General features: G+C 50.0%; 1 protein-coding gene and 1 long non-coding RNA gene across 4 annotated transcripts in view; one reads left to right on the top strand and one right to left on the bottom strand.

Annotated features, from left to right (window-relative positions):
* Positions 1-16283, bottom strand: part of LOC111856481 (uncharacterized) — a 72249-nt gene that overhangs the window by 33415 nt on the left and 22551 nt on the right. The gene's annotated exons all lie outside the window — the stretch shown is intronic.
* Positions 1-16283, top strand: part of foxo3b (forkhead box O3b) — a 33187-nt gene that overhangs the window by 10878 nt on the left and 6026 nt on the right. The window lies entirely within an intron of this gene.

The raw sequence follows: 16283 nt of genomic DNA on the forward strand, positions 1-16283 counted from the left end.
GCACTGTTCCCAGTGGGACCAGTATGGTGGGTTATTATCCTGCGCTGATGTCCCTGAAGCATATGAGAGGCTTTTGGTGCAGGTCACCGACTCAAGCAAACTGTCCTTTTTGTAATAAAGCACTGCTGACCGACCAATGCAGGTTAAATGCCTTGGAGTGGCACGTCCTCTGGCAGAGAACTCCATCTGAATTGAATATGTTTGGCTGTATTAAATGAGGGAAGTATAAAACTGAAAGCTATGTAGGATAAAAACATCATTATTATTATTATTATTATTATTATTATCATTATTATTCATTTTTAATAGAGAGACATCTAATGAACACACCACCACTTTGGACCTGTCCAATCCCAAGAATCTGGTGTTTAGCCAATATCTGGCACTCTGTAAATAATTAACAGTCAATGCTGACAGAACGCAGGCTAAATGAGTCCAATTAGGGAGTTAATTAGAGGAGTCAAGTGGGCTCAGGTGATTGGTTATGGCGAGTAAAGCCATACATGGAGATGTGGACACACAGACACACACACACTCCATGAAAATGTTTCATCTAGTTATCCAGTACAAGGAGTCCGCAGCCTGTCCTACCAGCATAAGGTACAGGGCCGGGGAACCACTGGAAAGGATGCCAATCTGCCAGAGGGCACATACACACATACATAATCACGATCGCACAATGGCAGTTTAGCGATGCCAGTTAGCTTCACTGCATGCCTTCGGACTGTGCAGTAAACTGACTGGAATCTGCGCTTGACGCAAACTACCAGCTCTGGAAGTGTGAGACAGCAGTGCTACAGACTGGCGCTACTGGTGCACCACAACTGGTGCACCACAACTGGTGCACCACAACGTAAAATAATAACAAATCAGCAAAAGGCAAATTATTCTACTTGTTGCTTTGGATTTATCAATCCAGACACTGAGAAATTGCTTTGGATATGTGATCAGCATGCAGAGCCATGACGGAAAAAAACAATGCGATCCTATCGCCGGGGACCAAGTGTAATGTAGCCTGAGTTCTGTTTGGCTTTTACTTCACAGCAGCTCCGATGCCGGTGGGAAGGTAAAACACACACATACACAACAATGAACTTTTTCATTACTGACCAAGATGGACAGATTGGGATTTTGGAAAAATGCCATCATGGGGGTTGCGGTTGCTCGACTCCTTGCCTCGCAGTGTAATGGACGTGTGATTTAAACAGCTTCTTTGAAAGGAGCTTAGCCTTCTTTGAAGTTCACTGTTCACTTGTACTCAATGAGACCAACAAATTAATCTCTCTCTTCTCATGGAAGCTTCGCTACTAGTAAGAGTGAAATGTTCTGTACCGTTGGCATAAAGTGATTCTTAGCTGTAGAGAATTATTTTTGTCTTCCTCTTAAAAAAAGTGCTAAGAAACAGAAAAAGCAAGGAGTGAAACTGGCAACCAGAGCTGCTGAAAGTCAGCAGTATTTTGTGATTTATTTCCAGCTGTTTAGCGCAAAGGGGACCGTCCGTTTAGATTAGCCCCAGTCCCAGCCTGAGCCACGGAGCCTGAGCCACCAGCCTGCGCCTTTCTGTTCGGCCACGCGATGCCTGGCTACTAGCAAAAACTGTATGGAAACTGTGAGCTTTGGGTCCGGTGGCGGCCACTGCCATTGGCTGGCTCTCAATCCACCCCTGCGTCCGATTGGCCAATGGTGTGAGCAGGAGAATCAATCAGCTGACTGGGAGCGTATGTAGGTCAGTGTGTAGCAATGTGAAAGCTGCTTGCTGTTCTTACCCCGTGAGCTGGCGGTGTGTAAATTGGCTCTGTTCCAGACCCTGTTAACCGCTTAGAGAAAAGCCACAGCAGGGCTCGAAGTTTGAGGGGGGAAGGGCAGGCAGAGGATTTAAATATTTTTTTTGCCCTGTGACTGATTCCTAGTTGTTATCCACAGCACGCTCTCCTCCCGGCAGATAAGCTGGAGAACTGCTAATGGAAACAGTCTTTAAATGTTGGGTCTTCGTCCTGTTTTTCTGCTCAGTAGGTGAGTTTATTAGGCACACCTGCTTCCTTCAAACAGCCAATCACGTGGATGCAGCTGAATACATACAGCACACAGACTTACAGTGAGGCTAAGTGGTTTTAGGCCAAGTTTGATTGTTGGTGCCAGATTTGGTGGCTCCAGAATCTCAGAAAGTCACCCCCCTTTTACATGAAATGCCAGCCTCAAGGGTCCAACAGCAGCACCTCTCCTAGGATTCCAACTGCCAGCTGCTATGCCACCTTGAGCCATAACCTGTGGACACTCACACAGATAGATACAGTTGGCTCTGTTTTCCCTTTCTGTCCCATAGTGGCTTTTAGAGCGTAAGGGCTGCATGCGGGGGTCTATCACTAGAGCAGGAATCCTCTTAAAAGCAGACTGTCTGCCCCCAACAGGTCTAGGATGGTCATGTGACACCCCGAGGACTAGCACTCTTCTAAGAACAGCTCTGGAAAAGGATGTCTGGACATTGGGGGTAGGGAAGAGGCGCAGTACCCAGCACACACAACAGGTTTTTCCAGTTCTCAGTCTGCCGCTGGCCAGATTCTCCTGTTTCTGCGTAACAGCAGCTCACAGTCTCATGTGCAGGTGTTATCTGACCCGGCTCGTGCACACGCACACTGACATAGAGAACAGGTGAGGGTGCTGCATGCTTTTTTTGTTTTTTTTTTGCAGCCCTGGAGTCATTCTGAGGTTTCTGTGTGCTTCTTGGTTCCTGGAACAAACCCTCACCCTTTTCAGAAGGGGGGGGGGCGGCGTACAGGGCCATCTGCGTACCCTAAAAGAAGCAGGGTGGGGGGGGGGGGGGGTGTACTTAGCAATGAAGGACAAACATATTCCCCATCTAAGGGGGAGTTGCTTTTCCTGTTAAGCTCACTCGAGGTGCACTTCCGTTTTCGTTCCCGCGGTGTGTCCGTCCCACGGGGGGGTGTGTCACAGTGGGCGGGGTCACTGCGGGCGATGCGGAACAGCGCAGGTATCTGCTGAGATTTGTTAAAGATTTGCTGCGGATTCGCATGTCACTTTTGGAACCCATCACTGTGCTGTCAGTAGGCTGAAGCCCAGGTCGTCTGAGCTGAGACCGCCCTGCCCTGTGGTTCTGACCGTGTCCAGCAGCAGCTGCTGCCAGGGATCAGGGACACCAGGGATCTTCCATTACATGAACTTAGCAAGGAAAGATGATGAGGAGGAAGGCAAAGCGCGAGTCACCGACAAGATCCCTCTACATTGATCAGCCGCCACAGGCGAATGAACAGCAAAGCTGGAAAAACAAAACCCAACAGAGTTTGGTTGTTGTGTGAACTCTGATTAAAAAGACATGATGTGCCAGGATGTGCCGGGATGTGCCGGCCTCTGAACCGCAGTCACACCAGCTGAAGGCAGGAGTCTCATACTAGAAGCTCCTTCGGCTTGTTTGCACAGCCGGAGCAACCTGGCTTATCAAACCTCCTACTGAATAACAGTAGCCATCCTTTTCCTATGGGATTTGAACCTGAGACCTTTAGGCCACCAGTTCAGGGCCTTTACCAAATACGGCCTGCCGTCTGCCTCCCTGAACGGAGTCTACGGAATCCCCCCGCCCCCACCCCCGCCCCCCATGACTAGTAAGCCCATTCTTCTGGCTCAATGGAGCAATCAGAAATAAATCAGTTAACCACACAGACAAACACACCTCTGGCCACAAAGCTGTATGATGAAATTCATCAGACCGCTCAACGTATGTGTGGTCTGCATCCTCGGCATGTCTATTTTCTGTTACTGTGCAGCTGACTGTGGTGCCGGGACAGACGGGGAACGTCCACGCTGCTTTTTTGATGGGTCCTGAAAGGGAGGAAGATGAACGTCGACAACCTGCCTCCACTAAAATCGCCAGTGGCAGTGGCACGCGGAATTCCAAAATCTTCCAAAATCAGCCCCTGCAGCTGCTGTAGTAGGGTAATTGCCCCCTACTCCCACCCCGTAGGCTATCAAAGCCCCCCAGGACCAACCCCAGCAAGGTCTCTGACTTATTCTGGTCTAACAAAGCAGCCACATGCTGACCAGAAAGGCTTTTGATTAATAGAGCTTTGACTTTTTATATGTAATGTAGATGAACGTTTTGTCTGATCGTCATCAAGGACTGCTCCCAATTGGCCTAGGAGCTGAATCCCTATCATGGTAATCTGCTATAATCTGCTAATTGGTTTATACCAAAAGATAACTGGAAACCGTTTGATGTCACCGGGTAGTTTTCAATGGATTTGCAGTTTAGAAAATAAATCGAATCAGAATTTCACAATAAGAAAAATGCCTGGACTCAGCTCTCCGCAAAACGAGTAGCAGCTAATAATGTGACCAGGTGAGCACCCCCCCCCCCCACCACCCCCCATCCACCAGGCCAAGCGGCAGGATAAAGCAGGGTGGGGCTTCGGCAGCTGAGAGGGAAGGGACAATGGTGAACCAGGCCTCCTTGGGGATCGCTCCATTTCCCTCTTCGGGGGGATCCTGATGCAGGCTTTGTGTCAGTGTGTGTGTGTGTGTGTGTGTGTGTGGGGGGGGGGGGGGGGCTGGAGTGTCACTGCCCCTGTGAAGGCTCTGTGTGTGTGTGTGTGTGTGTGTGTGTGTGTGTCCCAGTACAGTCTTGGGACAGTGAATAGAGCACTTGTGTTCAGACACTTCCCCCTTTGTCAGGAACTTGGCGTTCCCCAGAGATTGGCGGCAAAAAATTGAAACTGGCAGCGGTGGGAGCACTGGCAGCTCCTCGTAAAAACGCAGGGCCTGGGCCCCCACGGCCAGGCCTGCTGTCATGGTGCTTTGCTTCAATTGGCCGATGGAGTGCGTGATGTCACAGGGTGTTCGTGAGGCCGGGTGGCATGTACTGTGGGCGTGGCCGGATCAGTCAACACTATGATCAGATGTCACGGTGAATGCAATCTGCGCTGCTCAGTGTGGTGCAGTGTTAGCAGGGTATCTTAGGGGGGGGGGGGGGGGGAGAATCAAGAAGCTTTTACTGAAGGCACAATGACCAATAATGATCAGTGACAAAAACCAAAACTGCAATGCCCCTCTTGGCTCATAAACCAGGAGTCTAGTATAGTTACTGCTCTTCTCAGTTATGTCCGAGTTGAACAGGAAGAGTGAACCCACCTGTGCTTCGCAGTGTGAGCGGTGCTGACTGGGTAAGACGCACAAGGTGACAAACATCTGTGTTTATACACAAAAACGGTACATGAGGTGTACATGTCAAATCAAGCATATAACTCAAAGTACATAGTTTAATGTGAAGGTATATGCGTAACACTGGGAAATGTGCCCAGATATAATACACCCTCAGAACCTTCCCCTCTACTCTTAGGTTGTTCCAGGGCACCGCCCAGACGCTGTGAATCTCCAGCAGAATGAAGCTGACCTAGCAGCCGTGCGTCAGATACGTCGCTTCACCTGGCAGTGCCTCTGCGATGAATGCTTTTAAGGCCCTGGGCTGCTTTTGGCGTGCGTCTGGAAGCTCGATTTCTACGTCCTCTAGCCGTGTTTACACCGTTACTATTTATGCACTGGGATTATGCTCCTAAAGTCAGGAGCCTGCGTGCATTCAACCTCGAGGAGCTCGCTATGTCGGCGGTGCGGAGGTGCAGATGGGAGCGGACGTGCGAGACGTGCTCCCGAGGAGGAGCTCCTCTTCATTATCACTCTGCACGGTGTCTGGAGGCCGGCTGCCAGCTTGGCACGGCACAGACAGCCACGCCGACCGGTGTCACTCTCCCGGGGGCTGTCGGACGGGACTTTTGATTCGGCCACACGGCTGCTAGTACCGTCCGTCTGCCAGGGTCTGCTATCATTCCCAATTTAAGACGATTATTCGGGGTAATTATCTTTCCCAGCATGCTCTTTGTTTGGCCCGGCTTCTCCATCTCGTTCAGTGAAACAGGAAAGTTGCCAAACATGCCCCCCCACATACGTGTGTAATTAATTTATTAACAAATAATAGAAGGCAGTGAGGTGGTATAAATTCACAGACAAATGTGCATGATGCAAAGTACTAAGAAACAGATGTTACATATTATTATTATTTTACGTAAGAGGCTATAAGAAGTTAGAAGGCTGTGGGGCTTTTGGTGCCTGGACATCCTTTGCCGGAGTGGGACCTCTGAGAGTCGCCGGCCCTTTAAATCCGTAAATGTTTGTTCGAATCTCAGGGAGACCTTACACTCTGATGGAAAAATAAGTCATGGTAGCACCGCAATATCACAGGCTGACAATTTGAGGGGAGTCACTCCCGACTTCTTTCAGCCTCTTCCTCGGAAAGCAGGAGGTGGGTAAATGTGTAGAGACGGGCTCCCCCCTCTCTCCCCCAGCCGGGAGCTTGTGTTCGGAAAAGTGAAAATCATGTGATTCCCAGCTGACTTGGGAATCACTGTCTTGGGCTGTCTGGGGCCCCCTGCTCAAGAAGCACACAACCCCAACCACAGTGTTCACACCGCTACCCAATCACTACTGACACATACACAGACCTGTACTCATATCTTTGTGGGGACCGTTCATTTCTATGGGCATAACCCTACTCCTAACAATGACGACCTTAACCTAGCCCTAACCTTAACCATAAGTAACTAAATACAAGACTTTTGTCACTTTTACTTTTTTGATTGCAGTCACAGATTTATTTTTTTAATAAAATAGAGGTTTGTATCGTGGAACCAGAGAAATGTTCCCACAAGGTAAAAAGTGTCAGGTTCCACCACATTGTGGACAGACGGGCGCGCACGCACACGCACACACACACACACACGTGCGGGGGGGGGGGAGCTGGCTGAGGAACACGGCAGCATTGGCCGCTCTGTGACTCACAGTCAGGGCCATGCAGATGTGCAGCATCAAATGGGGCCACAAAGAATCTTCAGAGTATCATTAATATCATTAAGGCCTGAATTACAGGAGTGGAGTGGAAAGGCAGGGAGGGCAACTGTAGAACATTTCATATCCCCCCGTAAAGGAGAGTTGCTTTTGGCTTTCATCAGTCATGGCTGCCTTGAGCCACGTTTACTGCCTTCATGAACACACCCCACCCCAGTGTGCCGGCTGGTTAGGGGGAATGTTATGATAAGGAGGGGACCGCCAGAGAACCACTAACTAGGGTACAGAATAAAGACACCGGGGTGAATCTCGAAATGGGAGGCGGGGCCTGGGGGGGCGTGGCACGAGAGGCACAAGCCACTGCAAAACAAACCCTGCATCCTGTCGCAAACGGCGGCTGAGCTCGGCGCTGTGGTGGAAGCAGGGCGCGTGTCACACGCTCTCCAAGGTGACAGATTGCAGCAGTAGCTGGGTTTCTGAGGTTACGCAGGCAGTACAGCCCAGAGCCAAGTTCCGCTGTCTGGCCACCCAGCCCACATTCAAAGTTTATTGTTTATTTTAAACATGCGATACCAAAGGTCCTTGTATCACAATCGTTTGTCTTTGAGACCCCCTTCAACAGCACTCAACAGAAACTCGCTTCATTTTGTTACTCCTTCGAATTGACTCTATGCAGATGATTTTCCTTTTCTACAAATATAGTAAATAGTCAATATTTAAAATTGCATTTTTAAAAATCTGACATTTCTATGGGCACTGAACTGTAGTAGCATCTTAGCCATTGGCCATCTGCTTCTTAGCAACACCTGATAATGTCAGTCTTCTCTGTGCATGTACAATTGCTGGTGTGTCACCACGGCGCCATAAGCCGGTTTGGCAACATGACTCTGGTCATGTGGGGTGACAGAAGGACTGCACATACAGGTTCACCCAATTCCACCCACTCCGGCCTGATTTAGCCGTCACCCCCGCCCATCTGTAATAAGACCGCACCACATTTCCAATGCCCTGCCCAGCACGCCACCGGCTCGGATCTCCAGGTGGCCACGTGTCCAACATGGGGAATCCAATCCCGATTTGCAAGCGCTGACCTCGTTCTGGCAGCGGGGGTTTCTGGGAGTCCCAGACAGTCGCACGCAAGGAGGCCGGGCCGTCTGCTGAGAACTGTGCCAAAGGGCAGCGACTTCAGGATAGCGGGCACCGCCCAGACAGGGCGGAGCTCTTTACGGGAGATTAAATATACCCCCTTCAACACGGGGGCTGAAAACACAGCGGGGGCCCCACTGCAAATGGATGCCAGATGTGGCATGCAGCAATGTAAAGGGGGAAGTCAAGAATGACCCAAAAGATCTGTACAAACAGTGCGCGCGAACCCAGGGGCTACAGCCATGTTGGAAGAACCCTGGGATATTCGGGGGTGGGAAGAGGGGCGGGTTTATTAAAATTTAATTTCTCTACTGTTTTTCTGTGGTTGGAGCAGAATCCTGGTGGACCCTCCACATACTGTAAGAGTGAGTTCTGGTCCAAAAGCCTGGCTCTGCAGCACTGTGTGAAGTATGGTCCAGCACGGAGAGTGGGGTTGGCGTGAAAGTCCTGCTTAGTCCAAATCCTGGTCCTTGGTTGTGCCCCTGTGTCATTTACAAATGTAGCATTTCAACCTTAAACAGGCGGTCAGCAATGTGATCTTAGGGACTAATCAGCCAAAGGTCAGGTCTGGTTGTAAAATGAATTATATATATGTTTTCCTTGCTAGATACGATAATACATGGCAACCTTTTTAACGCCCATTGATATGCCTCAATGTCAAAACAAACAATATTCTATCCTGAAACCGCAAGGGTGTCTCCTATGTTTATGACATAAATAAAAAAGGCAGTCCGGATTTTGTGCTGGAGGTCTGCCGATGTTTCAGATGGGCTACAAAGTGACCCTGGCTAACGCAGCCTGTATCAGGAGCGACTGTTGCTGAAAGAGGATCAAGGCAGTTGACGCGCCTGTGTCACGCGTAAAATGAGCCTTTGATGTCACTGCTGGTTCTTAAAGCAAGGCCAGGCGATACCAGCGTGGAATAATGTATTCAGGCTCTCAGCAGACAGTTCCCGCAAACCCATAACCAGTTTTGACACCTCATTACTTAAGTAATTCAGCTGAAGTGCCTCGCTGGAGAAGTACCAAAGGCGAGTGCCTTCAAGGAAGTGAAACTAGCATGCTTTTGGTGACAAGTCCTTAGTTTCTTTACTATCTGCTACTCTTCTAGGGTGGCAGACAGGGAAGGCTGCTCACAAGTGGCTGGTCTTCCAAAAGATTCTGCCATTTTTCTGATTAAGGTACAAAATATGTTGGATGTCTTGGTTTGTTTGCATTTAAGACCCAGTTTCAGACTTTGTCTGGAGGTCCGGGTTCTGCATTAACCATTCCAGTAACACGGTTCTGCAACACATTGTCACCATCCTCACTGTTCCTAGCAAAATTAGATTCGCTTTACTTACATGGGTTCTACTTTAAGTAATACTAAATCAACTGTAGTCACATGACTATGAATCGGGAAATGATGGGTACGATGAAGTGGCAACGACATGAGGCTGTTGCAAGGCGAGCGCAGCCCCCCGAAGCCCCTCGGTTTCGACGAGAGGAGCCACTACTTGACCTCAGTGTTACGTCAGCTCGTGACGCGGCAGAAGAAGCCCATGGGCCCAGTGATCAAAAAAAAAAAGAAAACGAAATGGCTTTTATCTACGAGTCCAGACCGAGTGGTTCTCCTCTCTATCTTCTCCTCCCTCTGCTAACAAGTCATTTGACCCCCCTGCACCAGGACAGGGTGTCCCTGAAAGAGCCCAAGCTGTGAGTTCAGCCCACCCCCACCCCCCCAGCTGATGAGTCCCTGGCAGAGCCCTCGCCCCTCCCGGATTATAAAGCTATTTGTTTATCTCTGAGCGTGGCCAGGCGGGGGGGTGTGTTGGAGGTGTGGTGGTGATTGACAGGGACCGGATCCAATGGGGCATGCTTGGCCTCGGTGAGGGTGGGGATGATGTTCAGGAAAGCTGTGCTTTACATGGCATTCGTCTGTTACGTGATAGCATCCCGTGAAGCTTTTTATGCATAAATGAACGTCAGACCAGCACTGCTGTCCTTAACCACCAGCATGTGCCACCTTCATGACCTATTCATGTAACTGGCCTGGTCCTGAACATCTGACCACTTCTGGATTAACTCTTACACTCCTACAATAATTATGTTACTATGAAAAGTCACCTGACATGTGCCTTTGAGGTCAATTTGGGTAGGTGTGAGAGTTAAACCCATGTTCTCCGCTGGCTTCAGTATTAGCTGAGAACCAACCTCCCATGCGTCCTCATCAGACTCCAGTTCAAGCCAGTAGGGGAGGATGGCATTGCCTTTAAATGTTTATTTCTTTTATTTTGAATGCTGTGTACTCAAAATCCCCTGGTTAATCTGTTTGGAGAGTATCCTGTAGGTCTCTATGCACAGGGAGATGTTTACTGCTTGATTTTTTATGGACTTCTGTTACCTGGGATGAAGCAGCCCATGCAGAGGTATGGGCAGGCTGTGCTGATGCCCAGTGTGACGTGTAACAGGCAGAGGATCCCAAGTCCTTTCGCCTCCTGCCTCCAAGGTTGTCCGCTCAGCTGCCACGAGACATTCCCAGCTTCCTGGAAGCTGAGCTTTTTAATATGTATTGCGCTCCATATTATTGGTGTTTCTGTTCTCCCTCGGTCTTTCCGTGACTTACAAAGAACGTGCATTAAAAGTGACCCAGAAGGGTGGTGCCATGTGCCTGTGTGGAAGGTTCCGGTTCCTTTGCTTGCGGCCTCCTGCGATCTGTGTTAAAAACAGCCCTGAGTCGCTGTGGCCCCCGTCTCACTCATCTGTGGAGGTCTGCCTCTCGACAGCCACAACTGGCCCCCCAGGTATGGCTGCAGCTGTATTCATTAGAGGGGGTCTTCTCCCAAAGCGCACAGAGCTCACGGCTCACGGCGCCGCTAGTTAGGAATTTCGGCTGAGCCGGCAAACAGAAAGGGCACCTTCACACCAACCATACGGCCCGTTTCGTCCCGGCCCCTTGGTCGGTCACCCGGGCAGCCTCTCTGCCTCGTTCTGGATTTTTTTCCATGCAAATACATGGAAATGCGGGGAGTATTCCTTCCGACCCGATTTGCACAATCCTCCATATTTATATACTTAATTATGTATTCTTTGTTCACAGCCGACGCTAGAATCTGCAATTTTGCATATAGATTTTTCATGTATTAATATGGCTCAAAAGAGGCTGCTTTGTGGAGGAGTGGAGCCATTCAGTCAGTCATTTTGCCCGCTGAGGATTCAGTCCTTGTCAGACGAGCCCTGTACTCCTTATATAGCTCATGTGGCAGTTCCACCCATGAGCTTCCGCCCGTCCAGCGCCTTAAGGGTCCATTTGGCCGACGCGCCCCGGCGCTCCTCCCAAACTCGAGTCGTGGAGGAGGTCCAACCGCAGCTGGCTGGCTTTGTCAGCCCAGTGTGCCGGCCCCGTCACCTCAGCGACCTTCGATGTATCGCGAGGGCTGCAACTAAGCCCTCCTTTTTGAGTCATCTCCCTTTTTTTTTTTGTGAGCCTGGTTGCCACCCCACTCATGTGGCTGCCCACGTCACCGGTCCTGCCCACGTCACCGGTCCTGCCACACGGTCAGCGGTTGTCTGGGGGCCTTGTATAGTAGGAAGCTGGCCTCTTTAGCAACGCAATGAAATGATGCCAGGTGGTCACGGTGGTCCGGATGACCCCTGCAACCCCTCCCCCCATCCAGGTGTGTAGGGTACAGAGCCTTTACTGGAAAGCACTGGACTCCCCACCCCACCCAGTCATCTAGCTTTGGCAGTATGGAGACGCTCCGGTCAGCGAGGCACAGTCGTTCCTGTTTGAAAGGAATGGAATGTTCCCTCGCTCGCTCCAAAACTCACAGCAGCTGGGAATGAGGCGGCCGCGTAAGGTCGCTTTAAAAATAAGCGCTCCTCAGCCGTATCGCTGCCCTGGCTGCCGTTTATTTATACGCGCCGTGTTGCGTGCTGGCAGCAGGCAGGCCGCTGGTGAGCGCCGGGAGCACATCTGCGCTGCAGCGTGACGCGTGCGGCTCGTGTTGTTGTTTTGGTCCCCCCAAGCTCCTCCCCTCTCCTCCCCCCCGCCCCCGCGGTCGGCGTGTTTACGGCTCGCTCTGGGCTTGACCGCTTGCTATAATCATTAGCGTCCGTCTCAGGCTGTGACGGGAGGTTCTGATTAAAACTTAACTGCTTCTCATTATCAGTCGTGCTTACGTAAGCGTCAGGTGGTAGCGCCGCGCCGCCAGCGGTTGACGGGTCGGCTTGAGCCGCCGGCGATGGGCCGGCGATTTCTGAGTCAGCCGTGGTGCCCCACGACTGAATTAGGATCCCCTCTCCCTGACTGGCACGGCTCACCCTCAAGCTGTTTGCCTGACAGAGGGGGCGAGATGCCCTTTTACCCGATGGGGTCGAGCTGGAGAGACACTGGCTTGGCAGCAGACGCAGTTACTCCCGCAGGAAGCTCCTGATGCCACCTCACCCTGTCCAGCTAGCATCCGCTGCCATGCCAGTGTCACCCACATGCAGGGGAGAGAGCTCAGGCCACATCATGTTAAATCTGACATCTTGATTTACAAAAAAATAGTCTACAGGTACTAGGGCACCTGGACTGGTTCCATGGAGTACCCCAACTTAACCCAAGTCCGACGCTAACTAAACAAGCATAGCTTGAACCTCATCTTTATGCATATCTATAAATATGCTTCATTAGGGGTCCATACTCCAGCAGTGCTAGGTTCCTATTGTTTTTGTACTGATTATTACACTGGTATACAGTTGTATTTGGTGCCAACGATGTCTGAACGGTTTTATATTACGTTTATGGTGCTGATTAAGAATATGACTTCAGTTTTGCCAGATTGGCTCTAGTTTCTGAGCTATTTAATAGTTAATTAGTTAACGCAACACGTTTGAAAAGCATTCAGAATTGCGAGAATATTTTTTATTTTAGTTACAACTAGTAAGTAAACAGTCTAACATCATACAAAAAAGAAATTCAAAATATCTAATAGTGACAGGAAAAAGTTATGTATGATTTGATTAATTAATACAATATTAATTAGTTATTAATTGTTATTAATGTCAATGCTTCAAAAAACGCTGTGTATGCGATTTCCTTTTATGTGTATCATCAGGATAATCACGTTGGAGACTCCAACACTAGTCTGCCATCATGTTTATGTCCCATCTGCCTTGATATCTCTCCTGCATCACCTTCATATCCTGGTGGAACCTCTCGCCTTGTTCCTCGCTGAAGTCTCCAAAGTTATCTGGAAATCTGTTTAAATGGCTATGGAGATACTGCATCTTTATGCTCATATTAACTCCCAAATTTCTGAAGTTCGCAAGCATATCTTGCACCAATTATTCATAATTGTCTGCTCTGTGATTACCCAAGTCGTTCTTCACAAGAGAGACAAAACTCTTTCAGGCCGAAGCCTCAGTGTCATTCATGCATTTGGTAAAATTGGATTGTTGATGCAGGCTCTTCTTGATGAAGTCGTACTTTGTATTTATATACTTATTAATTTTGGGTATAAACCAAGACTGGGTTGACAAACTTATACTGTAGCCGACATCTTTCCTCTGCAAATTCACAGTTGAATTCTGGCTTCAAAAAGTCACGTTTACAGCATTGTAGGCCTACAGATTGAAATACAAAATAATTATATGGGATATTTCATTACACTGTTAAAGAGTCAAAAGACAGACCAAAAGCTATTGCATTTGTCATCACACACAAGTCGCAGTAAAGGTAAATGTAATGGGATTTTGAATTCAGCACCTCAAAATACCCTAAATCCATTCAAAAAACCTTGGCACCTGGGAAAAAAATTTTTTTTGTAGACCTGTGTTATTCTTTTCCATCCAAAAGTTCTCTACAAGAATTTCTGAGGTCCAAATGGTCTAACCTGCAAGTATGAGCGTGTGTGATATCAGGGGGAGATTTAGTTTATAGCTATTTTTATACACCACTACCTATCATGAAAATAAATATCCTGCAACATTTATTCTTACACTCCCCTACCGATGACGGCTGACTTCACGCGTTTCATTTATACGTTGTGCTTATTTGTTGCATTGTTGCGCGAGTCATGCCTTCCATATCGCGGCTGCGGGCTCGTGGGCAGCCTCTCCGCTATGCAAGCTGCAGAAGTACGGTGCAGCGGATTGTATATTTCGTATATGGGATGACAGTGAAGTTCAAGTCACTGGATTTCATCTGCAGCTAGCAGATACAGCCTGAAACAGTGTGTGCTGGGTTCCAGAGTATAAGGCTACATTCAGCACTTTGGGTATCGGGTGATCTCTGGGAGGAAAGGGGGCGAAGACGAGATGAATGACCTAAAGACTGCCTTGACCCTGTCGACTTTCTGTCAGCGGACCGGAATCGGAATCCCAGATCGCCGGCGTGAGGTGTGTTGACAGTTGGCTAAGTGAAAGCAGATAACCTCCAACCTTAAATAAGCAGCCGGTGAAGCCCTGTGTATTTTTACGGTACCGAAAGGAAACGGACAAAGTGGGACGGTGAGGGTTCAGCCGAGGCAGGGCAAGTGGCCGCCCACCACCCGCTGCCCGATGCCGCCGCCGCCGTTTCCTCGCTCACGGCCTCCACCTCCAAGGTCTTGCAGAGAAAGTGTCCGAGTGCTGCTGGGGTCGACATGATTGTTCGGGGAAACGGGCAGCTGCATCTCACTGCCAAACGGCTGGCAAGGGCCAAGGACCCTTGCACAATCGGCCCACCCCTCCCCCCAACTCAGTGTAGAATTAAAAAAAAAAAAAAGAAAACAGAGGAAAGTTGGTGGATTTGGTGCTGCGGCGGCTGACAGTGATGAATTGGTACCACATGTTGCTGTCAGACAAACGGACCTCTGTATTTGCAGCCCAGCTGCCACCTCTCGTAACGACGCTGGGAGTCTCCCAGAAGCACGGCGAATTAGACGAAACTGCCCACCAGCTCGGGACTGAGCGCATGGCAATAACAGCCCGCTGGTCCCCAGGGAGGAAGGAGCTGGAATGAAATATATAATCATTTCATGTAGACTGCTGAGGCCATACAACGCCGACTTTATGAATCGGCCCTCCTGGCTTTAGGAGCTTGTTTTTCTCAATGGACCTGGGACCGGCCCGGGAGGAAAGGCCATTGTAAGTCAGCCGCTGCCGCAGTGCATGCTGGGCTGCCTTCCAACAGCAACAAGAGTGTCCCCTCCCGCATCTCTACCCGATCCATCTACCCCCCAAGTGGGGAAGTGGGTGTCTCCCTTTGCTATGAATCCTGCTCCTTTCACTGCGGCCGGCTCTGCCCTCCGTTGCAGAATCTGTTGCTAATTAAATGTATGTGTTTTAAAGTTTGTTTTTAAGCGCGGAAGGTACCTATGAGAGCGGTGATGTCACCCCACCTCGGATGCCGGCTCATGTAAACAGCAGTCTCTGAGGCCCCCGTCATTAGTTTACTGCGGGCCGCCAGCACTGTAGCCTCCTGGGGACTCAGCGGGGCGTGTCACCATTATGAGCCACGCTGTTTAATCGCAGTGTGTCTCTTTAGGACTGGTGGGGGTTGCGTTATTTTTGGAAGCCACTTCAGCACGTACGGGTAGTGCACAGTGAAATGAGAAAGGGTAGCAGGTTTTTTTTTTTTTAAATATGTTTGAGATCACAAGTTTGTGAAGGTGACAGTTTTATGGTAAGGGCTGACTTCATCGCCGGGCTCCTGCGTGCACGGCGGGAGGGGCGGTCTGCCTCCCATCTGGCCCTGTGTGCTTCCCAAACCGCTCTCAGGCTGACGGGAGGAGACAGAGCCAACCCTGTGACACAATCTGCTCCGAAAGTGAGGTGCAGTCAGTGCGGCAGGCTTTGTGGCCCCTCGTGGAACAGGACATTCTCTCCTCCCGACAGGGTGCACCGGGGTCAGCTGCAGTTCACAGGGGCGGGGTGAGCCGCGCTGGAAGACTGCAGACTCTCTTTCGGGCCCCCTCCAACTCCGGATGGAGGTAACGAGGCAGGCTAGCCCTCCACACCTCCCCTCTCTGTAACGCTGCGTACAGAATGTGCGGCTTGAGGAGAGCGGGGGAGGATGTAAAGCGTGTTGATTTAAGTGCTGTGCGTAAGGGTCCTCCCTTCACAGAAGGTGCATGCGGTTGTTGAGGGGTCTCCTCGTTCCTGAGCGGTGCATGCTGGGATGCAGGGAGCGCTCCATCTGCCTTCAGGCCCAGAGCATCATCACAGACACACGTCGGCTCAAAGGCTTCCCCTCGTGTTTGTTTCAGCCCAGCTTTCTGTAACATTTCCTACCTGTCGCCATATTGAGTGTCCTGTTCAGGTTACGGTCCCTTGTAAAGACGTGT

The sequence above is a fragment of the Paramormyrops kingsleyae genome, chromosome 19 (assembly GCF_048594095.1).
Source record: "Paramormyrops kingsleyae isolate MSU_618 chromosome 19, PKINGS_0.4, whole genome shotgun sequence".
Classification (NCBI taxonomy): Eukaryota; Metazoa; Chordata; class Actinopteri; order Osteoglossiformes; family Mormyridae; genus Paramormyrops; species Paramormyrops kingsleyae.